The 27,109-nt window shown below is 42.3% G+C and overlaps 1 long non-coding RNA gene across 2 annotated transcripts; it reads left to right on the top strand.

Annotated features, from left to right (window-relative positions):
• Nucleotides 1–21,346: 21,346 nt before the first annotated feature.
• On the top strand, nt 21,347–23,600 carry LOC126425037 (uncharacterized). Of its 2 annotated transcripts, none has more exons than XR_007576252.1 (3): nt 21,347–21,637; nt 22,802–22,979; nt 23,164–23,600. It is a non-coding gene; the product is annotated as an uncharacterized LOC126425037 (long non-coding RNA). The 2 variants fall into 2 exon arrangements; XR_007576251.1 differs by having other exon boundaries at nt 21,347–22,707.
• The last annotated feature ends 3,509 nt before the right edge of the window (nt 23,601–27,109 follow it).

The following is a 27,109-nucleotide window of genomic DNA, read 5'->3' as shown; positions in this document are numbered from 1 at the left end:
TCAATTTGGTCCTACAGAACTTGACATGTAAATAAAATAAAGTAAAGCATCCTATTGTTTGAGATCAGTCTCAATCTCGAACATTTCAGTTGTGACCCCTTGGAAATGCACTCTTGCCTTTGACCCGTCCATATAAGTTTGCACCATTCTCAGCAGCTTTTCAGGGATTTTGAAGTCACACAGTGCATAATTGGCTATACATGTGGATGCTGTCATATGCATGTTGAAAATCGATGAATGAGGTTACTGATATCTTATTGTATTCCCAATGTTTTTCAGACAATTGTCTTAAGAGTAAAAGTGGGATCAATTGTCGACTGGTTTGGATGAAAGCCAGCTCGGTATTTCTGCGCATTGTTCTCTATGAACAATTTTCTGAGGTGACAGAGTGTCTGTATGTGATGAAACCTTTAACGCCAGCAGTAGTCCCTCTTCTTCATGCTAGTGTTTTCCAAATGTTTGTCTCTTCAGTGATTTTGTGAAGCACCTACTTGTTTCTTATCTTATCAATCCACCTAGTTTTCAACATCAGTGTATAGCACTGTATCTCAAAAACTTCAATTATTTTCCTTTCCAGTTTTCTCACAGCCCATGGTTCATTTCCATATACATCCTCAGAAGTTTCCTCAAATTACGGCTGACATTGGATACTAATATACTACTTTTGGCCAGGAATGCCCTATTTGCCTGTCGATAGTCTGGTTTTTATTTCCTCCTTGCTTCTTCCATCATATGCTATTTTTCAAGTGTAGCAGAATGCCTTCACTTTGCCCACTCCACGGTCTGCAATTGTGAATTCGAGTTTAATAATAATCTCCTTAGTTGTCTTTCTTTCATTTAATCTCAATCTGTAGTGTGTGCTCACTAGAGTGTTCATTCCATTTTACAGGTTTTTCAATTATTCTTCACTTACACAGAGGATAAGGATGTCAACAGCGAATCGTATCATTGGTACACAGGCTTTAGCAAATAAAAGTGGCACGAATGAGAGGATATGATTAGATATGAATGTATGCATGTAACCACATCCTGTGATGCGCACACCACATGTACACACACCATGTAATCCACACCAGTTCAGAGCAATCCTACACACTCACTATGCGAGTGTGAGTGGAGCAGTGCAAAGGGCATGATGCTGTTCACAGTGGAGCAGCAGGTGTTTGTTGTGGAACGTTATGTGACAAAGTTGTGAAAATGCTGTGGTCAAAGTGCTAGCAAAGAGTGCCACACGCAATGCTTAATCCAAAAACAGCGTCAGACAGGATCTGCTTTGAACAAGCCAAAAATCATTATCAGACATGCCTACACACCAGAAAATGTGGAAATGTCTGGAGTTCACCAAAAAACGTTTCAGAGTCCTACCAAATCAACCTGACACCTGTCGCAAGAGACTGGCATATCACTTCGATTATGCAGATGAATACTCCACCTGGACCTGCACATGCATCCCTGTTGAGTGTCTTTCATTCATATATTAAAACCAGCAGATGCTCCTCAGCGCCTCCAGTTTTGTGAGTAGCTGTTCACTGAGATGACAATGAATGGCTTGGACATGGATCTGTTCTTTATGTCTGATGAAACTTAGTTTCACCTGGGTAGTTATGTCAAGCCACAGGATCAGAGATTCTGGGCAGTGGAGAATCTGCATATCCTCCATGAAACACTGCTGCATGATTGGAAGGTTGGGTTGGTGTGCAGTGTGTGCATGCCGCATTATTGGTCCCATCTTCTTTCATCAGATGCTGACTTTGGCACGTTACATTGCCAATATTTTGAAACAAATTGTGGCAGCATTAATGGAGAGGAAAAGACCTAAAATGATTTCCAACAGGATGGAGCAACTGCTCATACAGCTAGCCAAATCTTGGCGCACATTTACACAATCTTCACTCCTGAGAGAGTTGCAAGAAGAGGTCTGTCTGGTCGCAGCCCTAGGTGACCACCCAGATCACCTGATCTGTCAGTGTACGATTACTTTGTGCGGGGAACTCTCAAATCTAAGGTGTAAAGCAACAACCCTCATAGTCTTCAAGACCTGCAGTGGAACATTTCGGATGAGACTGCAGCAATTCCAACAGTCCAGCTTCCCTTTGCCTTCAGCAACTTGCTGTCCAGACCAAAAAGTGCCAAGAGATGAATGGCGGTCACTTTCAACATCTGCTATTGTCAAGTTAGTACTGTATTTCCTTTCCTCTGCTGTATTTCTTTGTAACCTGGACTCTGTTCTCTGGGCCACTTTTATTTGCCCCACTCTGTACATTCACCCTGAAGTTTAAGCCCTCTTCTGAACCTTTCTTTTATTTCCATCATTGCTTCTTTGATGTACAGATAACAGCAGGGACGAAAGACTGCATCCTGTCATAAACTTTTTTTAATGAGATCACTTCATTCTTATTGGTTCACATACGTTATGTGTCTCCCTATAGCTTCTATCTATTTTTTATGAAACTTTTGATCATAAGGCCTCTCAGATACCTTTGGCCTTTCTAAAGCCAAACTGATCAACACCTATCGGATCCTCGAGTTTCTTTTCCATGCTAGTGTATTACAGTCTTGTCAACGACTTAGTAGGGAACATTTCCACATGTCAAAAAATGATCTTCATGAAACTTGGCACGTAAGTAGAGGAGGCGAAGTAGAGCAACATGTATTTTTTTGTTTATGTTCACTTTCACTATTAACGGCTAAAACACACCCCGAAAGGTAATTTGGCATTTTAGGTTTAGAGGAATATCTTCGAAATGATGACATAAAAGAAAAATGTTTTTTATACAAAAGTTTATATGTAAATAATGTTCTTGAAAATTGTAAAATCAGCTTTTGTAATCATTTGAAATTTTGCAAACATACCCCACCACCATTAATTAATTTTGAAAAGTGAATTCTTTTGTTTCAATATAAATGAAAGAAGCTTTCTGCCATGTATACCTCCGTTTAATAAGGTCTGAAATACCATTTTTGGAAAATAAGCTGTACACAATGTGCTGTTGCAATTTTTGACATACCTGATTAAAATATCTAAACATTAATTACTATTCTAGTTATTTGTTTTACTGATAGCTGTTCATATTGTAAGCTGTTATTTTACATTCATGATTTTTTTGTCTATTAGTTAACCATATACATATACGTGTATTCTGTTAATTGAAAATACTATGTATGTCATTATTATGACAGAAAACAGTTACAATAATGATAATGTGTAAGGGATGCATAAAACATAATTTTTTTACATGATTCACACAAAATGGACAATATCTCTTCACATGATATACACAATGGAGAAGCCAATATAAAACAAAATTCAGCAGGATTTCATATTGTCATGGGTACTCCTCTAAATATTCTGATTTGGATCAGGCATATCTCAGTACATTGGTAAGCCTTGGTGAAGAGAATTGATTAGGTACTAGTGACTGCAGCTTGATTGTATTATTTCTCAGGTGGAGGACGATATCATAATCACTCAATAGAACTAGATCTGGAGGTCTTCTCAAAAAATTCTTCCAACAGCTGACCACGCAATAGCTACCAGCTGCTTCAACATCTTTCAATGTCACAATTGGAAATACGGAGCTGTGTAAAAATCAGGCACAATACTACTGAGGTGGTGATATCTGATTTACCGATGGGTCAAAAACAGACAAAGATGCAAGGGCCGAAGTATATGAGTACAGCCTAGAACAGAGCATGCACTCTCTGTAGGAAAGCTGCTACAGTAGTCAAGGCCGAGATTTTCACTAACATAGTGTGCATGGAGGAGAATCTACAAAAGTGCGACAGATATTGCATCATCTACACACATTTGACAGCCAAGAAGCTCAAAATCTGTATCAGCCTCTGCAAGGAGATCACAGATTGACACAGAATGCAACAAATTGCTTGTGAGGCCAAGGGAAAGCAACACAGTAAACTTGCTGTGGGTCATTGGTCACTCAGGTATTACTGGTAAAGAACAAGCTCATAGGCGAGCCAGGATGAGAGCAACAACACTATTTGTTGGACCAGAATCAGTCCTATTACTAGGGTTGTGATAAAATTGAACCTACAAATTGTTCTGTTTTGTTTTAGAGTGAAAAAACAACTAGGCTCATATGCGCTCAGAACATGAAGACAAAAAAGGAGTTAAAAACAACTACATGCGTTAATCCCAGTTGATGGAAGGAAAGGTAGCTAAAAACAGGGACTTGGAGAAAGGTCCATAAAATACACCATAGAGAAACGAAGGTCCTGAAGTACTGATTAAATGTCCTTCCCCATATTGCTACGATGGATAAGTGAAACGTTGTCGACAGCCCGTGCATTGTTCGCTAAAATGGCCAATAACTCAGACAGCAAACATAAGTGGTTAAAAAAAGGGCATTACATCAGGAAATGGTAAATTGTCAAAAGGTTGAGGACAATGAGCACATAATGGTGGGGGAGCACCACTTAACAAGTGGCAACAGCTAAAAAGATAGTGCCCAACATGCAACCCAGCTAAAATGATCTCCTCACAGTGAGAGGTCCGAGAGGAGGTCGTCCAAGCCACTGGGAGAGGTTTAATTCCCTGTAGCTTGTTACCATGAAGGGAGGACAAGTAGTGATGCCAAAGTGACACCAACTGCTGACAGATGGAAACACGGAAATCATCAGAAGGAATAGAGGAACTAATGGCTCCATTGAGATTGAGGAAATGACAGCTTTCCTGGGCCTGTTGCACGAAGGGATGGACGGTGTGCAGCACACAGAGGGTCTGTAGGTCACTGAGAGAGTTCGAGCAGATGACACAACTGAAAAGGCTGTTTCACCAAATGCACTGTGTGGTATGATGTAGGGCAAAGAGCTCTGCTGTAAATACTGAGCAGTGTTGCAGGAGCCACAACCAAAAAACGTTGGTACCGATGATGAAGGCATACTAAACACCACGATCAGTGCAAGAGCGATCAGTGTACACAAATGTACTATTTAGAAGGTCTGTGTGAAGGTTGAGAAACTTGTGGTGATAGAGTAGTGTCCTTAGGAAGTGAATGAAGGCCAAGGTGAACATGGTCTGCCACATGAAGCCAAGGTGTTGAAGGGTTCACACCCACTGAGAAAATTGCAGGTAGTGTGAAGTTAAGCTGCCGGAACACGGGCCAAAAGCGAACTCCAGGAGGTCACAGAGAAGAGGGACACGGCCCATACTGGTGATCAAAGGAGTTATCAAAGAAAGAGGCACAGGACTGGTGGTCAGGCATGGCAGATTAACAGCATGCATATCTGCTGTGGAGAAAATCACTGCGGTATGACAGTGGTCGTTCGGCAGCTTCTTCATACAGACTCTCAATCAGGCTGGTATAAAAGACACCAGTGGTCAAATGGATGCCATGATAATAGATAGTATTGAGGTGGTGTAAGAGGGATGGACTTGCAAATGCATAAACGAAACACCTATAGTGTAGTTTCGAATGGACGAGGGACTGGTACAAATGGAGAAGCGTGGTCCGATCTGCTCTCCAGGAAGTACTGCTGAGGACACGTAGGACATTGAGGGGCCACTTAGTGTGCAACCAGGTAAGGCACAAGAGATGACCAAGAAAGTTTCATATCAAGCATGAGCTCCAGGAATTCGTAGTTTCAGTGAACGGAACAGCAACAGGCGCTAGACCTAAAGATGGTAGAAGAAACCAACTGCACTGCCAGAAATTCATTTGTCAGTGGAAAAGTGAAAACCATTGTGGATGCTTCATGAGCAAAGACAATCAAGACAATGCTGAAGATGCTGCTCAAGGAGACAAGTCCGTGGGGAACTGCAATAGATGGCAAAACCATCAATGAAAAGGGAGCCGGAGATACCCTGTGGGACACGGGCCATAATAGGGTTACTGGCAACAGCAAAGAGGGTGATTCTGAGGATTGAACCCTGAGGCATACCATTTCCCTTGATAAAGCTGTCAGACAACGCAGAACTCACTCATACCTTGAAAACTCAGTCTTTTAAAAATTCCTGAAGGAAGCAGCATGTGGTCACGGAAGCCCCATGTGTAGAGACTACTGAGGATACAGGTATCATAGGCTTTCCAAATGGGAAAATACGGCCACAGTCTGGTATCTGTACAAAAAACTATTCATGACATGGGCTGACAATGTGACGAGATGGTCAACTGCAGAACGGCGGGCTCGAAATCCACACTGAGCAGTGGTTCATAAAGTGCTAGACTTGAACCACCATATCAGCCAGGCCTGAATCATATGTTCCATCACCTTCCAAACACAGCTAGTGAGAGGAATGGGATGATAACTAGAAGGAATGTGTTTGTTCTTCCTGGGCTTAGGTATTGGTATGGCAGTGGCTTCACGCCAGTGTCTGGGAAATGTGACCTCTGCCCAGATGTGATTGTACATATGAAAGAAAAAATACTTGTCCACAAGAGAATCCTCATAGTAAAGGCAGTATTGTAGCACTCACAATTCTGAGAAGAGAGGGTACTGCCTGAGCCTCCTCTGCTTGTTTCCAATGGAGGAAGGCAGGCTGACAGTGGATGGAGCTCAAAATCTCCGCAAAATAGTGGCCTGAGGTATTGGAGATAGCAATAGGTTTCACTATGACATCATCAGGCTGGAAATTGGGAAATGGACCTTGGTTCCAGAGAGTCGTCAGAGGTTGGCCCACACGATGGAAGAGGGAGTGGAACTGTTAAAAGAACTAGTAGATGAACTCCAGCTAGCGTTTTTGCTATACCAAAGAACGTAATGACACTGTGCATGCAACTGTTTAGACCAAATGCAGTTTTCCATCATAGGATGATGGTTAAAAATGCAGAGAACACACCTCCTTGCACAAATTGTGTCATTATGTGCCTCAGCCCACCAAGGGAGTGGGACAAGGTGTGGTAAAGGGCAAGTGCGAGGAATGTAATGTTCTGTGGTGGCAAGGATAACATTTCTAAAATATTCTACTTGGTCATCACAACTGGGGAAATGTTGCTCATAAAAGGTCGGCAGAGAGGAGAAAAGCCTCCAGTTGGCCATAGAAAGCTGCCATTTAGGTGTGCACATAGGTGGGCTGGGAGTCAGCAAACAGATAGCACGAGAAATGGTTGCTCGAGTATGTGTCAGAGAGAACAGACCACTTGAGACAATGGACAAGCTGGACGGTGCTTTATGAGAGGTGCAAATGGGAATAGTTGTGCATGTAATCTGAAAGGAACATGGGTGCTACCGCATTAAGGCAGATGAGGTTAAGTTGATTGAGAAGGTCAGCCAAGAGGGCACCTCTCTGACAGGTTCCAGGGGAGCCCTAAAGGGGATTACGGTATGTATTATAGTCACTGAGCAGCAGAAAGTGGTGAGAGAGTTACCCAGTACGCTGGAGGAAGTTTGTCCTGGTGCTACTGATTGATAGAGTTATGTAAACGGTACAAAGGAAAAACGTCAAACAAAGAAGGAAAATGCGGACTGCAACAGCTTGAAGCCGGGCAGTCAGGGAGAGGGTTTGACTGTGATCATCATCCCGGATGGGCAGCATGACTCCCCCATGAGATGGAATGTTATCCTCAGGGGCTGAGGGGGGTGGGTGGAGGGAGAATGTCAAAGCGGACTGGAAAGAGATGTATGAACTCAAAGTAGTTGTGAGGATGCAATTTTGTTTTCTGGAGATGGAGAAGAAGGGGATGCTGTGATTCCAACAGCAGCTTTAAATCCTCTTTGTTGGATCGAAGACCGTGAACGTTCCGTTGGAGGAGACGAGGAAAGGGGAGGAGCGAAATATGAAAGGCTGTCACCTTGGCAGTTGGCAAAGACTCACTATTACAGAGCACTGGTGCTGGAGTACCCTGGTGCATGAGATCTATATATGCATCAGCATTCTCTGTCTGTAAGTCTGCTGAGTCCATGGCAGAAAAACAGTTGGCTGTGCACACCGGCAACATGGAGGTCGCCAGGTGAGGGTATCACATGGCGACACCATCAAAGAAGATCTCTAAGTCAACGAAGGAGAAAGCTGTTTGCCTTTCTTTTGATTTCTTGATGGTTGGCAGGGCAAGACTCAGTTGTTTGTTGGTTGGAGGGACATAAAAAGTCTTTGTGGGAGTATTCCTTCTGTCTCTTCCAGCGTGCCGGTTGTGTAGCCCTAAGTTTGTTGGCTTGTTGCACAGCTGCAGGAGGAGACAGGAGTGATACCTTGACACTGGGCAATTTTACAACCTTGGTGCTGAATTTTAGGTCACATGTCTGTGTCGCCATGTCCTTTGTGGAGCGAGATGTGGTAAGAACAGTGCTGTAAGTGCCGAATGATAGAACGCAAGATTTCTGACAAGCCAGGAACTTCTGATCGACTGGGTAAGGCACTTTTCCCTTCACCCAGGTCTCCTGTACAGCCTGCTCATTGAGATACATGGAGCAATATCAGGAGGAGGCCACATGGTCGCCATTGGAATTGCTACAGGGAGGACAAGGAGGTGGACAATTGCCCTCGTGAACATCCCTACCACAGGTTACACATTTGGCCGGGTTATAATGATGACACTGGTAGCACTGCATCAGGTTCTGAATGTACAGTCAGACTATGATAACTTCAGAGCCTGCTTTGATCTTTGACGGAAGCATCACTATCGAAAGTGAGAGAAAGTGCGAATGCGGGCACTATGGATGCATCTACCTGTTTCATCACCCTATGGGCTACATTGATACCCTGATCAGAGAGGTACATTTGGATATCTGCCTCAGTCAGACCATCGAGCAACCCAGTGTAAATAACATCATGGGAAGAACTCAGTGTCTGATGGGCCTTGACACGAACAAGATAGCTGTGTAGGAGCAAAGCTGCAAGTAGTTGTTGGGCCTGAGAATCAGAAATAGTCTCCAAAACAAAGTGCTATTGCATTAACAGTAGCAGGACTTCACAGGGCTTGCAATTTCATCTACACCTTTCTGAATAATAAATGGATTTACCTTAGCAAAGGACGTCTGCCTTAGGTGATTGTTCACATCCCAGGTCACACCTCCTGTACACCTAACAGAGGCATCAATCGGCAATTTGTGAAGGTAGCACCACAGGCAATGACCCCTTCCTGGGCCTGGCCTGTACCATGTGTATGTGTGAACCCTGCCTGTTGACTCAGGACTGGGAATTACCCAGTCACCTGCTGTGCATCAGACGCATGGAAAGAAGAAAGGGAGGAACCTCAACTGCCACACTAGAGGAAGGATAGGAGAAGGGGAATGTAGGAAAAAAAGAACAAAAAACAGTGGACAGACTATTCTAATGTCAGCTCCTGAAAATGTAGAACACATTCCCAAAAACATCCTTGACATGTTTCCAAGGGAGGGGGAAAAAAACAGCAAGAGGATAGACAGCAGTGCGGAAAGGAAAAAATACTGCAAATGCTGGGGACCCATGGTAGCCAAGCAAGAACCTATCAATATTCAGCTAGCCTCCTGGGGAAAGGGGAGGGGGGGGGGGACTACATAGATGGATCAGAAGGCAGCACATAGAAGTATGGACTAAGACCCAAAAAGAAAAGCATTGTGAGCTTATGATGCCTGGGCATGAACAGGAGACAAATTAAATTCATGGTAAGGTTAATGACTGGCAGTCAGAACTTCAAGAAACATGTATACACATGATGGGAATGGAGAAAGGAACTCAGTGCTGACTGTGTGATTTGGGTGATGAGACCACACCAAATTCTTTCTTCCAATGGAAAGCACTTGAGGCCAAAAGATACAAAATATTTGGGCCACTAATTCCTGAATGTCCATTTCTATAGCCGTGTGGTCAACATGACAGGCCCTCATGTGGGGAACACGGTTTCAATTCCCAGTACTACCACAAATTTTTCCTTGGGGAGAGGACTGACTGCAGTATGCTCAGTCTTTGATGTCAACCGAGGAGCTACCTGATTGGGAGGTAGTGGCTCTGAGGCTGAAATGTCGGCAGTGGTTGGGAATTCAATGTGCTGACACTTTGCCCCTCCATATTGGATCCAATGATGAATGCTGCAGATGAAACAGCAGTTGATCTACTATTGCGTCATCTTCAGGGCCTGATGGTCAGGTTTCAATTTTTTATTTTAGTTTCTGACGGGATTATGTCTAAGAAAGACCTGTAAAGGGACTCATACTACACTTCAGGGTACTGATTGGCTTTACTAGAAAGACACAGAGAGATGGGCAACAGGAGTCTATGACTACTACTGTTTTGTGTCCCTGCTTAAATCAAATCAAATGGCATGCCTCATAACAGATGCACACTTTTGTTGGTTCATTATACCATAGGTTGTGACATTAAAGGATAATAGAGGCATGGGGGTGATCTCTGGCTTTCTCAACTTTCATTGAAGCAGTGTTTTCCTGAGAATGTGAATTACTTTTATTGATGAGTTACCTCAGACTGACCTGTTGCCCTCTGTCACTTGTTTATTAAATTACTCTTTGTGTGGAATGTTAGAAAATAATTAGGAAGCACAAAAAAACCTATAATGGTACTGACTAGAGCCCAGTGAAATGATATCTAATGAAAGTACTTAAAATGTAGAGGGAAGTACTGACAGTAAGTGCGTTGTCAATGAGGTATACAGGGTGTCCTGCCTAAACTTTTCACTGCCAATATCTCTGGAAACACAATAGATATTGACAAACAGCTTTCACAGGTATGAATGTACAGCAGGCACTCATGAAATTAAATGCTATGAGACATTCTAAACCACATGCAAATATTAATTTCAATGCAAACTTGTGTTTTTTAAAGTGGAAACCCAATATTATTCCATACACAATCAATAACACGAGAAATCACAATCAAAATGGTGTTGGTTGCATGATAATTTGTCAATTACATCCTGAGAAATTGGAACAGAAGCTGACGTGTAAAATGAACGAAATGCGCTGCTATTACACTTCCCATAAATCAAGTGTGACCCTCATGTTGCTCATAATCATGATGTGATTACATATGTACTATTACTTTCACTTATAACGAGGGCTGAAAGTAATAATAGGGATACCTGCTACAAACGTTGATATGTACATGACAGCATCCTTCGTGCATATTTTATTTATCTATTTACAGACAATGGAACAGTACTGGCTGATGTACACTGCCCCGTTACACCGCCCAGGTCAACCCTTCACCTCTGCAGTTGTGTACAGGAACGGGCCACAATCGACGCTGTATGTGGGAAAGACTCACTACAAAGTTGCTCTGTGTGGAAGCACAGACAGGTATATGGCACCGGTGTACTCTACATTGTAATTGGTATCACTGTTGTAATTTCGATATTAATTTACCTCTCCACAAGTTTTAGGCATCGGACACGTATTCACAAATGAGGAAATGGTTAACATATTACTGTATGAAGAGTATCACCAAAATGGCATACACGTATGCACAACGGTACCCTAACAGATGTCATCTGACACACACTACCTCCATGAATATTGTTAGAAGGCTCTGTGTGAGAGGGCAGTTGTCTCCACGAATGCGGATCCAGAATAGAGGTGTAACACATGAAGCAGCAGAGGTAGCTGTTCTCGTGGAGGCTGCGATAAACACTTATGCAAGTACTCATGAAATGGAAACAGATGGGGATCCGTCGAACAAGCGTGATGTGTATTCTGCACAGGCATTGATACCACCCATATCATGTGGCGCTACATCAAGGCTTCCATGGCAATGAGGTTCACCATCATCTGGAATACTGTCAGTGGGTTCTGCAACAAGGCCACGACTTTATGTGTAGAGTACCGTTCACCACCTGAGGCCACATTTACCAACCATGGGAACGCCAGCTCCCATGATGTGCACTACCAGTCACCAGAAAACCCACACTGGGTTGAACATCAACAATGTATGGTGTGGTATTATAGGACATCACATCTTTGGCCCTTATTTTATTGACAGCACTCTTAAAAGGTGCCAGTACAAGTGGTTCCTGAGATGAACCTTACCTGGACTGATTGAAAACTTATCCCTTCATATGTGTTAAATAATATGCTATCAACACGACAATGCCCTGCACGTAATGTCATGGCATGCACTAAACCAAAAATATTCACTTCACTGGATTAGAGGGGCAGTACCATTTAGGGATTTCTAGTGTGGTCACTGGACCTCAACCCCATGGACTTTTTTTTTTTCTCTGGGGATATGTGTGAGATGTGGTGTATCAGCAGGTTCCAACAACAATGGCCAACATAAAGGCTTGTATTACCAGTACATGTGCAGCAATAACACCACAAACACTGACAGCCAGGAAAGGATCCATGATGGAGCATACATAGTGGTGTTGCCAAGAAAATGGTGATCTCTTAGAATAGACGTATCATTTCGCCTAAGAGACATGTATTACACACATTTTGTAATGTGTTACAGAGAAGAAATATGTTTGTTTTGTTGGTAATACTGTACATTTATGTGTGTGTTGCACAATCAGTGTTGGTGAAATTGTGTCCCAGTCATTAAAGATGTTCAGTGACATGTCCTGTATGTGGCATGTACTATTGTGTAATTGCTGTACAGCTATGTACAAATAGCATGTACCCCTCTGTGGTGGTTATTGCTATTTCATTACCGTTATGTCTACTGTAGTAGTGGCAAAAAGTTCAATAAAGCATGTATAAGTGAACTGTGTCTTTGTGAGTACCTGGACATCCATATGCTTCTCAGGCCACATACTAACAGTGTACACAGCAATATGTAAGTACAGTGTGTGTCGCATGGAAGTATGTTGATCACATAACAATTACGAGCAAGGTGCAGGTCACATTTGCATCGTAGGAAGTGCAATAGGTGTGCTTCGTTCATTTCATGCATCAACTTTCTGTTCCAATTTCTGTGTATGTAACTGACGTACTATGATGCAACCAATGCCATTATTATGTTACTGATTGTGTATGGAATAATATGGGGTGTCCATTTAAAGAAAACATAAGTTTGCATTGAAACCAATATTTGCATACTGTTTAGAATGTGTCATTTTATTTACCTTCATGAGCCCCTGATGTGCTATCATACCCACGAAAGCCGTTTGTCAATATCTACTGTGGTTCGCGAGATAGTGGCGGTGAAAAGTTTAGGTGAGAAACTCTGGATATGAAGCAATTACAGCAGCAACTTTTATGTTGGGAAAACAACAGTTATCTACATCTACATGGATAATTTGCAAGTCACACTTAAGTGCCTGACAGAGGGTTCATTGCACCACCTTTACAATAATTCTCTATTATTTCACTCTTGAACAGTGCATGGAAAAACTAACTCTTGTATCTTTCTGTGTGAGCTCTGATTTCCCTTATTTTATTATTATGATCATTTCTCCCTGTGTAGTTCGACATCACCAAAATATTTTCACATTTGTAGGCTAAAGTTTGTGACTGAAATTTTGTGTGAATATCCCGCCACAATGAGAAAAATGTCTTTGTTTTAATGATGACCATCCCAAATCCTGTATGATGTCCAATTCACTCTCCCCCCTATTTCTCAATCATACTAAATGTGCTGCCCTTCTTTGAACTTTCTTGATGTACACTGTTAATCCCATCTGGTAAGGATACCACACCATCCAACATTACTCCAAAAGAAGATGGACAAGCATAGTGTAGGCAATCTCTTTAGCAGATCTCTTACATTTCCTAAGTGTCCTGCTAATAAAACTCTCTCTTTGGTTGCCTTCCCCACTATGTTTTCTGTGTGCTCTATGCAGTTTATGTTGTTTATAATTGTAATTCTTAGGTATTCGGCTGAATTAACAGCCTTTATATTTGATTGATTTATCATGTAACTGAAGTTTAACCGATTCTCTTTAGCATTTATGTGAATGACCTCACAGTTACAGCAAAATCTGGTTCAGACAGTGTACTTGTGGCTATAACAGAGTCAGATGGGGGATGAAAAACTATAAATGCCCCTGTAGTAACTTCTTCAACTTCTCAAGCCCCAATGGTTTCGCCACCTGTGACACTGGCAGTTGACTCAGTCATGCAGTGCACTGCTACCTCTCTGTGACTGACTGGCTAGTGTCATTGCTGCATAGACTTCGCCAATTGCCAGGAGATGGAGGTCACAAGTAACCACCAGCCAATGTCACATGGTTGACGTACCTCTCTGTTTATTTGGTGGCTGAAGGAACTCTGGCACAAAGACAGAGATCTCAGTAGACTGTTACACTGGCTACCTTGTTTGTGATCTGTCATTCTATTTTTTGTTGTGTGAAGAGAAAATAAATAAATCACTTTTGTTATAACAACACCAGGTGTTACTGTAGTGAGAAGGCCTAACTTAGTGTACGTGTTAGGACAGCAGACCAAGGTTCAACTGACAAGGATCTGAAACTGTGGCAACAATAGAACAGCAGCTGTAGGGTGAGCAGCACACTCAAGTACTGACAATCCTGTAACAAGTCAAGCAGGCTGCACACCAGCAGTTTATCACATCAGCTACTGCCAATTCTCACTATTTCGCTCAGAAAATGAAGACAGCAACCAAAACTATAGAAGCCTGCTGCTTCACTTCCAGGCTAATAAATCCACCACTGATGCTCATATGCGTGCTTTTTTGTTAGCTAATAATCAACAGCAATTTGCTAAGTTTTCAAAAACAGCTACAAGTTGCACTTTGTATTTTTTATTACGACTGGTTTCGCTCTTCAAATGAACAAGAGCATCATCAGACTATACACTGCTAAGAAACTGTGACCCCTCACCTATACAGAATTACTGGACATCCTCAGTATGATCTCTCCGCTTTACGAACAGCAAACTGACATCACAGAAATCGAGAATGCACTCTTTCATTGTCATAAGAAACCTAATCGTACATCACAAGAGCATCTGATCACAATGTTCTGATGCAAAAATGTCAACTGAAGTGTGAAAGGGACACCTGTAAACAATCCTATGCTGAACTTTTGGACAAGATGTAATAATTATCATCAGAGATGTGGGTACAATCAGGAGCACCCTAGGTTAATGCAATAGGATCACTGTTGTTCTCTGTATACATAAATCATTAGGCAGACAGGGTGGGCAGCAATCTGTAGTTTGGTGATGACACTGTGCTGCAAAGTAAGGTGTCGAAGTTGAGTGACTGTAGGACGACTAAACAGCACCTAGCTCTAAATGTAGAAAAATGTAAGTTATTCCGGATGAGAAGGAAGAACAAACCTATTATTTTCGGATACAGAATTAGCAGTGTCCTGCTTGACACAGTCACATCGTTGAAGTATCTGGTCATAATATTTGCAAAGTGATATGAAATGGAACAAGCAAGTGAGGACTGTAGTAAGGAAGGCGAATGGGTAGAATTTTGGGAAAGTGTGGTTAATCTGTAAAGGAGACCCTGATACAGGATTCTAGTTAAATTGGAAATTTGTGTTAAGTTCCTATGGGACCAAACTGCTGAGGTCTTTGGTCCCCAGGATGCTAGTGTGACCTATTCTTGAGTACTGTTCAAGCATTTGGGATCCACACCAGGTCAGATTAAAGGAAGACATTGAAACAATTCAAAGGCAGGCTGTTAGTTACCAGTAGGTTTGAACAACATGTAAGTGTTACTGAGATGCTTCGGGTACTCAAATGGGAATCCCTGAATGGAAGACGACATTCTTTTCAGGGAAAACGATTGAGAAAATTTACAGAACTGGCATATGAAGCTGATTGTCAAATGACTCTATTGCCGCCAACACACATTTTGCATAAGGACCACAAAGACAAGACACAAGAAATTAGGGTGCATACAGAGGCATATAGACAGTTGGTTTTTCCTTGCTCTATTTACAAGTGGAACAGGAAAGAACATTACTAGTAGTGGTATAGGGTACCCTCCACCACACACCATATGGTGGCTTGCAGAGTGTTTATATAGGTGTGGATGCGCCTGTCAAGGACATTTGTGCAGAGGCACTTAAGCAAGCAAATCCTACTCTCCACAAAATTTGGCAGTTGTAAAAACTTCCAGAATGTCAGCTGCAGTACAGCAATCTTTTGATGAGCTTGCAATACCTTCTACAAAAAAGGAGGGCCAGCAACATTACACTACATGTGATAGGTGCAAGTCAAGCTTGCGGTCTTACTTGGTCTCAGGACTCAATCCCCGACATCCAAATAATCTGCAGTTCACTACAGCAGTGTCTCATTCTTCCCAGGAACCACGTCTGGCCCAACTCAGTTACAAGTCTGTCCAGATAGTTGTTCACTATTACTCACTCACTGGCCATATAAGGAAATACGCTACACACAATGCTCTAAACAGGGACCCGTGGCAGTGCCTGATAGAGCCACATTGAGGCAACACAGTAAAAAAGTGTTTCAGCCACAGTCGAATCCTTCTACAGAATGACTGCAAAAGTTTTCTCTCTGCGGATATCGACACACCAGACTGTGGTAAATGAGGAAATTTACATTCAGACTGGTGCAGCATCACTTTGGCCTATGACAGAAAGACTCGTATCCTACAGCCAACACTACACGGTGTCAACCTGTGTCACATTATATGGTGAATCTACAGTAACAGTGTCTCACAGAGGGTGTCAGCTGTCCACTTACATTTTTTGCAGTGCCTTTACTAAAGACACACACACACACACACACCTTGATTACAAACTCATTAGAGACTGGGCACAGGTGAGGTAGGAGACCGACTGTTCCATTCTGGCATTCAACTTGAGCAATTTACAGAAACCACTGAAACCTAAATTTGAGTGGCTGGACTGGGACTTTAACAGCCATCCTCCACAATATAAGTACAGTGTCTCACCAATGAACGACCTTGCTCGCTGAAAGAGTGAAGCTAAACTCCCTAATATCACTGAATAAATGAGTCACTACTAATATTAGGCTGATCTCCTTCCTTATAACAGAATACTAAACCATCTGTCTGTAAATAGCATATTTTCAGCAGCTCAATGTGGCTCCCACGAACACCTGTCTCCTGAGAAAGTAATATTTCACCTCACAAACTCAGTTTTAATGTGATTACACAAGGAAAAGAACTACCGGCGTTTTTCATTATAGTCTCCATAAATGTGAAGAAGAATTTTATTCTCAGGTCCACAGCTGGTAAAGTATTTTGGAAACACAAGTTCCACTGGTAGCGTTTTGTTTTTATTTTATACATCAGTACTTATTTTTGTTCTTTGCAGGAGTTTCAGCATCACAGCCATATTCTCAAGCAATTGTTCCTGCCATCAGTTGAGCTGCTGGGCTGGGGTCCAGCATCACAGACATCCCATCCAAATTAAAATTGCAAATTGTGCAAGAAAAGATTTCATCAAGAAAGGGGGAATGCGATGGGAAAATCAGAGAAGCTCTCTTGAGACTAATATTGTACAGAGTTGGGATATTATGATGCAGGATTAGGAGGGAGGGAGAATGAGGAAACTAGCAGCTGGTAAGGAGGCAGCAAGGAACACTTGTGAAAGGTTTCTTATAGGCATAAAAAACAGGTTTCATCAGCTGTCAGAAAAGTGTGCAGCAAGAGACCTCATCTGCAATTAGGAAATGTGTATTAGAAATAACCGTTAAGAAGAAGGTACTGCTGCTAGGTAAAGGCTGTAGGCACAGGTGAGGCATAGTCCCTCAGTTGCAGGAGATAGGAAGTTCCAAGTCATCAAGATCTTCGTACAAGGAACACAGCATCCCAACACTGTACACTTTATTAATCAAATATATTTGTTTCGCAATTTCACCCGTAAAACTGAGGCAGAATACATTAACAGTCAATTGCAGGAAACACTGGCTGGTTTAATGACTTTCCACAGCACAATCAAAGGCTTGCTTGATGGTGTGGAATTTTTTTGTGTTGTTTTAGGGCACAAAAACAACTGTGTTCATAAGCTCAGAACACTAATACGAAAAAAATTAAAAGTGACCACACATTATGTCCGACTGATGGGAGGAAAGAGAGCTAAGTATAAGGACTTCCTCTTGGAGAAAGGTCCACAAAATATGCCATAGACACAGTGGAGGTTCTGAACCAAACATTAAATGTCCTTCACCATATTGCTACAATGGATGAAAGATAAAACGTGGTTGACAGCCCACGCATCATTCACTAAAATGGCCGATAGGCTGCAAACATACACTCAAATATAAGTGGTTAAAAAAGGGGGGCATTTGGTCAGGAAAAAGTAAACCATCAAATGTTAATGACAATGAGCACAAAGTGGTGGGGGATCACCACCTAACAAATGTTGAGGACTAAAAAGACAGTGCCCAGTATGTAACATAGCTAAAATGATCTCCTAATGCTGACAGGGAGAGGCTTAATTCCCCAGAGCTTGTTCCCATGAAGAGAAGACCAATGATGATTCCAATGTCACACCACCTGCCAACAGATGGCAACACAAGAGATCATCTGAAGAAGTGGAAGACCTAGCGGTCCAAGGTAGGCCGATTGTAGTCTTGGCAGAGGCATAAGCAGCCTCATTTGCCGTCAGACTGGCATGGCCATACAGCACTCAGAGGCTCTGAAGGACACTGAGAGAATTGGAGCATATGACACAATTAAAAAGCCTGTTTTGCCGAATGTACTGGGTGATCTGATAGTGGGTGAAGAGCTCGGTTGTAAATATTGAGCAGTGTTCTGCAAGCTGATATCGAAAATGGTCGAAATCAAGGCTGACGGCACACCCAACACCACGGCCAGTCTTAGAGCCATCGGTGTAGATGAAGGTGCTATCGCTAAGTTGTGTGGGAAGGTCAAGAAACTTACAGCTATAGATCAGATCCATAGTATTTTCCTTAAGAAGCAAGTGAAGTCCAAGATGGACAAGGAGCACAGCACAAAGCCTTGAAGGGTTCACACTAGCTCTGCATGACCGAGTAAGCGAGCACAAAATACGAGATGGGCCGAGCACACCCTAACTGGATAGGCTGCTCGCACTATAGTTTAACTTTTTTATCTTGGCGGTTCGCGCATGCCCGCCCAGACGCGGGAGATTACTTCGTTGCCAGTTGCACGCGCCAAAAGAAGCAGCGCCATAGTATAGTTCGCAAACTTACGTTTAGGGGGGAGCGCGCAGTTTATGAAGTAAAGCCACTACGGCCGCATTTACCCTTTCGCTGCTACAGAGACGTGCTCCCCGCATTCCGCACTGTGCGCGATTTTGTCAACATTGCACTGCTCGCCTGTGCAGACACATGGTGTTTCGACTGCTTTGACACACTTTATCATTCGATTTCACAAAAGCTATTTGGCCCAAAAATTTGATTGTTTCACATCTTCTTGACTGATACCGTCCCCCCATAAATGACTTAATTTTGTTTCGATGTTCAAAGCAGTTATTGTGCAGCGTTAGATGTAGTAAACCATTGCACGAAATTTTGAAGTTTGCAGTCCATAGCGTATACTTTCCTTATGGTCAATTTTAGTTGCCACTAGAAATTTCAAAAAATTACATTCAAACGAATAAAATTCATGAAGTAAGACACTTCGATATTGTTTTTGAATAAAGAAAATATTAAGCACTGAACAAGGTTTGAACCCAAAACCTTTCGCTTAGCAGCCATACACTTTAATCATTACGCTAACACAGCTCGTCATTTCATACATTTTTCGGTGGATTTCAAATATCACGCAAAATACCAACAGGCACTGTTGGTATAACAATGAATTACTCACGTTTCGTCCAAGTGCAATAGGAAATAAAACAATTACCGCTGTTCTTTATTGCGAAAAAGCGGTTAGTGAGAATGATACAAACACCTTTCGTTGCTACCGCCTGAATTAAGAGATTTATTGCTTGTTTGGTTTAATTAATTCATTGAATATGAAGCAATTGGTATAAAGATTGCTTTTTCCAAACTGTCTACAAAAGAAAGTCTGCTATCAAGACATTGCTTTTGTTCAATTATTTTATGTATTACTGAACGTTTCTAAAACTGAAGACACTCGTCCGTGCTCTGCACTGCAGTCAGGCTCAGGCAACGTCGTTCTCTGTTTATTGGCTGACTGTGTTTTGTGACGTCAGATGCGCAGAACGAACCTAAACTCGGCCGCCGTCATAAATGACGCGCACTTTAGTTCTAGCACAGTCTAACTTAACAGGCGCGACACTCACAGTTGTAAAAGTTGTTGCCGTTTGACAGATGGAGCGACACTAGCGCTCAGAGCGGCAGGTAAGGTGAACGTCAGACGCGTCGTAAGCATAATGTTTGTTTGCATCCATTTCCTACGTAATTTCCGAATTATTCGAGTTAGTTTCTTGCCTCCATGAGTTTGTGTAATATCAGAAGGCATATATGTTTCTAAAAATGATTCTAAAATAAGCGCATGTATGGACAAAAACCATGAATAGAGTGGCAAGCTACAACACATTCGTGAAGAAACACTTGTGACATTGGACAGAATTGCAGCTTACCACGTTGATATCAAAAGAGTATAAACACACAGATTCACATGTAAGAAGCACAGACATGTACCTCTACATGCAAAAGCGATGGACAGCTCGTTTATCGTTCTGTAGGCCTACTGTGATTGTCATTGTCACTTGTTTCCACGACCTTCATCTTTATATTGTTCTAAGTGGGACAAGCAACTGACAAATAGTGGGAGAAATATGCTGAAAACATAATGAGCTGGTTACATTACATTTCACGAAAAACCAAATACTTGAATAACTTTCAAACAATCTGTCTGTAGGCACTTTCCTTGTCCCATAATAGTTTCGCTCGAAGTCTAGCGATCTGCACATTCTGACACGTCACACGCTTTTGTAAGACACGAGCAGCTGCACTTATTCTAACCACTTCATCGTCAAAGCAGGTCTTGTGTTGATGATTCTCACGAATCTGGCACTAATAAATGGAGAGTTGAACTAGCTGCTCCTGTGTCATAGGACTGTTTTACAGCTTTAGATTGACTGTCGAATCTTTGTGGCAGTTTCTTCCTCATCGTCAGTTGAGGTGGCTTATTTGGAATGTCAAACAGTGTGGATACTGCATTCCACACGAGTTTGTTATTGTTTGCGTTCATGACCTGGTTTTGTTCGAAATGTAGCGAACAAAACCTAATATTATTATACAGGTAAACCGGGTCTTTCTTCATAATGTCTTCTCGTCTCCTATTAACTAGCCATATTTTTCCTCCTAAAACGAAACATTCATGATTTATACACATACATTTGCAAATGAATCCTGACGATACAGTTTAGTAACATGATGTTATATACCTCTCAGGATCCTTAGGAAACCTAAAAAAGATAGCTGTGGTGTCTTCTTCCTATTGCTGCTGCAATTTATTGCGCTACAAACGCTCCCGATGGTAAAAACCATTGTATGAATCAAAATAAACAACCACTATTCGCTTTCACGATCGCGCCGAACTCACAGTTCAACATACCGGCCGCTTGGAGCGCTGCTGGCAACAAAATCGAGGCGAAATGTCGCGACTGTTATGTTAGACTGTGGTTCTAGTGACCAAGCATAGAAGCCGTGAATGAATACGTAGCACATAACTGCAGACACATTACACGTGTCGTCATCCGTGTGAGACTGCAGCCAGTACGGGCTTCTCAATTGTGGTGTGTCTCTCTGTAATCATGCAGCGCGAGGAAGCCTGTGCAGTGAGACGTAAATTGAAACCAATGTTTACACATTGAAGATACGGGAAGGTCTACAAAGCCAAGTATGGATATGCATTTTTGTTGGTTGTAGACGAAAACAGTGCGTCTACTGGGTACGTATCGCGCATAAACTGCTCCACATTATTGTGTTTCCAGTCGGGAACCCTCATTTAAAGAAACACAGTTGCAAGAAACCGACCAAGATACACCTCCTTCAGGGAGACCGGCACTAATAAAAAATAGTGTTACGGCAAAGTGTGCTAAACATATGAGACCTTTTAATGCTGTTTCCGGTGAAAGTTTCAGAGAACTAGGCCAAGAATTAATACATCTCGGTGCGCATTATGGAGAAGTTAACGTGTCAGATGTCATGCCACATCCTCTACTATAAGCAGCCATGTCAAAGAACAAACTTATGCAAAACCGAACAGTATAATGCCTTCTGTTATTGCAGAAGTTGTTAATAAAACATGTGCTGCGACAGTTGATATGTGGACTGATTCGCATAATCAGGTGCACTATTTGACACTTACAACACATTACATTAACACAGATTGGTATCTTGTGAACAATGTTTTATTTACAACAAAATTCCCAGACGTTAATATTATGAATGAAATTGAATCGTGAATGGCTGATTGGGACATTCCACCGGACATGTTGCACAGTTTTGTCTTTGTCTCTGACCAGGGTGCCTGCCAATGTAATAAAGGCTTTGGAAAATCACAAAAGGATTCCTTGTGCTGCTCATTGTACAAACACAGCACTTAGCCCTACTTTCGATGAAGATAACTTATTGTTAAATCATGCCCCAACATCGCATCAACAATAAATACTGCAAAATGCATTGTAAAGTACATTAAGAAAAGTGACCTTTGCTCGTCTTTGAAATCTTCGTTGAAACCTTGTTTCTGCACACGCTGGAACAGCTTGTACACTATGCTGTAATCCTTACGCACTCAGTATAACGAAGCTGCTGCTTTGCTGACGGAAAAGGACTCTGCTTACAGATCGCAAGGATATGATAATGAGCTTGTAGGAAAAATTGCGCATTTTCTGAGACCATTTAAAGAGGCCACAGATGAGTTAGAAGGCGAAAAAGAACCGACAATCCAGTTAGTTCTTCATTGGTTTCACAAACTGCAACAAATTTGCAGTGTCAATGACACTGACTGTCAGGCGGGTAAAGTTAAAGCACTGTTTCATTATGATACGCGGTAGATTTATAATTAACTAGCGTAATTGATGTGTACTAACAGATATGTATTTTTTAACAGGAGGTACAAAGGATTAAAAATCGAGCATTGACTTTCGCTGGTGAGAAGATTGTGATCACTTCCAGGCATAAAATTGCTACGTTTCCTTGGCCGTCTTTCCGTGAGCTTAATATGCCTGAAATAAATGAAAAGCAGGAAATTCTTAGCAATGTGCAACAAATGTGTGCTACTTACGCAGGTATAACATGCAACCATTAACATAATCGTTTTTGCATGGTTAGTGGTTTGTATATTATAGAGAAATGGGAATGTTATAATTCGTATAATATTTCATTAACGTAAAGCACCTCGTTTTTACGGGAATGTTTCGATGATTTCCACATCAGTTCTGTATTACTTGTCTCTTTTGTTTATTACCATAGATCCTTCAAGTATTGTGTCACCACCACCCAGAAAGAGAGATCGTTTCAAGGAATGGGGGAACAGATCATCCGCAACAGATGAAGTATAACTCTACATTTTTATGCACCCCGGAGATGATGATGACATCTTAGAATGGTGGAGCAGACATAAAACAGATTTGGCAGGCCTGGCTGCAGTTGCAAGAACGTATTTTATGTATCCCAGCAACAAGCGCACCTAATGAAAGATGCTTTAGTAAAACTGGCATGTTACTAACAAATCGCCGCAGCCAATTAAATCCGGAACGCGTTAGTGATTTACTGCTGATCAACAATAACTATAATTTTGTTTCTGTTGCAAACAAGTGAAAAGTATGACAAAGTACGTCTGTAAATGTTTAATGTTCTTTGTATGCTTTCTTTATGAAGATGGTTGTCTTCTAGGTTTACAAGGACAGTAGTTATTTAATGTTACCTATTAATGAAAGGAAAAATATATCTTGTGTTTGGAAATGAGACTTGTCTTCTATCCGTGACTGTATTGAAATATCATTTTACTTTCCAAGTGCTTTATGAATTTAGTTGTGACATGTACCCAGAGAGAGAGATGAGAGAGAGAGAGAAAGAGAGAGAGAGAGAGAGAGAGAGAGGGGGGGGGTCGTTGGATTTGTACAGTACAGTGAGCCGGGGTGAGGCGAGATGAGACGTCAGCAGTGACCGGTCATGCTCGGTTATCCGTTTGTCCAGAATCCGGACAACAGACATGGGGCGAGTATGTGACCGAGCCGAGTCGTGTGGGGCCGGACACGAGTGGCTCAATCCCCCCGTCAACAGGTGAGCCGTGACGGGTCAAACATTGAGCTTTCACACCCACTAGGAACTCGGCAGGTAGAGTGGTTACGCTGCCAGAGCAACAGCCGAAAGCGAACTCTGGGAGGTAGCAAAGAAGAATGGCACACCCTATACTTGTAGCCAAGGGAGCCATCGAAAAAGGGGACACAGGATGGGCATGCCAGACAAACAGAATGTCTCTCCACTGAGGAGAACACCATGCCAGTATAACAGTGGTAGTTCAGCAGCTTCTGCACAGAAGCTCTCAATTGGGCTAGTGCAACAGGTGCCAGTGGCCAAATGGATTCCACGATGGTGGATTGTATTAAGAGGTATAAGATGGGCAGACGTGTAGACGAATAAATAAAGCACCCATAGTCTCGAATGGACAACAGATTGGTACAAACAGAGGAGGGTGGTGTGATTTGCTACCTAGGAAGTGTCTCTTAGGACACGTACATCATTGAGTGATCATGTACAGTGTGCGGCCAGGTATGACAGGCCCCAGGAATTTCATAGTTTCAACCAACAGAAGAGCAATAGACCCAAGATCTAAAGACAGTGGAAGAAACCAACTGTGCTGCCAAAAGTTAATACAAACTGTTTTGCAGATGGAAAAGCTTAAGTCATTGTCGATACTCCACGAGCAAAGATAGAAAAGACATCACTGAAGAATCCATTCAAGGAGACAAGTTTATGACGAAATGCAATAGATTAAAAAGTTGTCAATGAAAAGGGAGCTGGAGATGCGCGGCAGCAGACAGGCCATAACAAAGTCAAAGGCTAACGCAAAGAAAATGATGCTCAAGACGTAGTCTTGAGGCAGCCCGTTCTGCTGGATGAAGGCGTCTGATGAGGCCAAACCAATGCACTGAGTTTGGAATGTACGGCCAGACCGTGATGAATTCAAATCCTGCTTTGATTTTCAATGGAAGCATTACACGATCAAACATGAGAAAAAAAGAGACTGGGCACTAGGTTGCATCAACATTCTTCAGTATCCGATCGACACGACACAGACTTGATGAGGCTTGCCTGGCGAGAATAAATCACAGATTAAATGAAGCAATCCGCATGTGAAGAACACCTACCAAATCAAACAACTTCTCTTTGGGCTTAAATTTAGCCCAATCTTACTTTCAGCTGCAAACGAGAACTGGCAAGCACATACCAATCACTGTTTCCTACCATAGCTGCCTTATTAGACCATAATACTTACAGGAATGGCTTTTCTGCTGGCACCAATATTACGAAAAGGATAGGTTACTACTCACCATATAACGGAGATCCTGAGTCACAGACAGGCACAACAAAAACTGTCAAACAAGCAAGCTTTTGGCCGAAAAAGGCCTTCAGCAGAAGCAGACAACATACACGTAACTACACACTAGTGCAAATACAACTCTCTCTCTCACACACACAAGACCACAGAGTCTGGCTGCCGAGATCGGAGTCTGGCCTCAGCAGCCACAGGCTCTCGCAATTTTTAGTTTTTTATGACCCCTAGGTTTAGTAACCCCCGTATCTACACTGGGGAAAATTTGTTTCAAGATACTTGGCTGCTACTTGGAATAGGTTGGGTTGAACTTCTGCCTCAGCATCTTGTTGTCAGTGGTGCATGTGGATGTCAGCCCTTCCAAGTTGATCATACATTTATGGATCAAAAACTCTCAAGAGGTAAGCACTTCCACCCATGTTTCCTGCAATGCTTCAGAGCAAGCATTTGGTGCAGTTTTGTATGTCAGGTGGTCTATGTATAGTAAGTTTCATGCCCAATTTATTTGCAGCAAACGCAGACTAGCACTCGTGGAACCGCTGGCAACATTAAGTGGGATGAGACTTCTACATAACTACTGCAAGGCTGCCAACACACACATAAGCAGAGCAACTCTTTGGACTGACTCAATGGTGACACTTGCTTGGCTAAAGAGTAATCCCAATACTTCAAAAACTTTTTCATGTAACAGGGTAACAGAAATTCATAAATACACCTTGCCATCCCCTTGGGGGAGACATCTCAAACATTACACACAATGGACATATGGTAGCACAGCCCACTTCGGTTTTCGCAACGGCTCTGTATCTGACCAAATGAATATCTCGCATCTGCTTTTTTGCCAGAGATTGAAGGCTTACACTTGGATCCACAGGTCCTCCTTGCAGGGACACTGAAGCCACTGAAAGTGTTTCAACTCACTTGAGTCTCAACTTCCTCTTAGATGAGGACCAGTTGTGTCTAGGTGGGCATCTGCACTATCCCAAATTAACCAATGAAGAACAACCATTGATCCTGGATGGAATATATTACTTCATGAGGCCTTTAACTCTACATTCTCACATCCTCTTCAATTTAGAATGGTGCTTTCACTGCTTTGCTCCTCCTCCTGGATAACTCATGCTTGACATCCCACAAAGAAGTTTATTCATGGCTGCTCCTCTTGCAAAATAGCATGGGGCAACACCAGTCAAGTATTAGAAGCTCCACTACCAGCCGACATGGTAGCACCGTACATACCCTTTCAAGTCACTGGTGCTGATTTTTCAGGCCGTTGTTTGGCGAAGTAGGAATTACCACAACTAAATGTAGCATTGTATTGTTTACTTGTGCTACGACTAGAGCTGTTCGCCTACAGCTAGTCCACAATGCAACAATGGATTGATTCTTGTTGGCAATAAAAAGATTTACTGCTAGGTGTGCAATTCCACACCATGTACAATGACAAAACCAAAACATTACATGGACCCAAGAAAGAGATAACGGAAGTGTAGACAGCCACCTCTGCCAATAAGACCGACCAATACCTCATTCAACAAGATGTAACTTGGAAGTTTATAGTGTCACTTGCAGCTTGATGGCCAGGTTGGTGGGACAGAATGGTAGGTTCAACCAAAGATCCCTCCAAAAAAGTTCCCTGACATTTCAAAATGCATGAAGAAGAGCTACAAACTGTGTTCGTGAATACTGGAGCCACCCTCAACTTCAGGCCAATCTCTGGAACTGAAGACTAAGTGCTCATTCCAGCACACTTCCTCGTTGGGAGGAAGCACTGACGACATTGCCAACAGGACTTATTGTAACAGACTTGATGAGAGAATTTAGCAACTGGAGCAGCTTTTCATTAACTGAACAGCAGTT

The sequence above is a fragment of the Schistocerca serialis genome, chromosome 10, assembly GCF_023864345.2.
Source record: "Schistocerca serialis cubense isolate TAMUIC-IGC-003099 chromosome 10, iqSchSeri2.2, whole genome shotgun sequence".
In the NCBI taxonomy this organism is placed as follows: domain Eukaryota; kingdom Metazoa; phylum Arthropoda; class Insecta; order Orthoptera; family Acrididae; genus Schistocerca; species Schistocerca serialis.
This window is presented reverse-complemented; position numbering and strand designations above follow the sequence as displayed.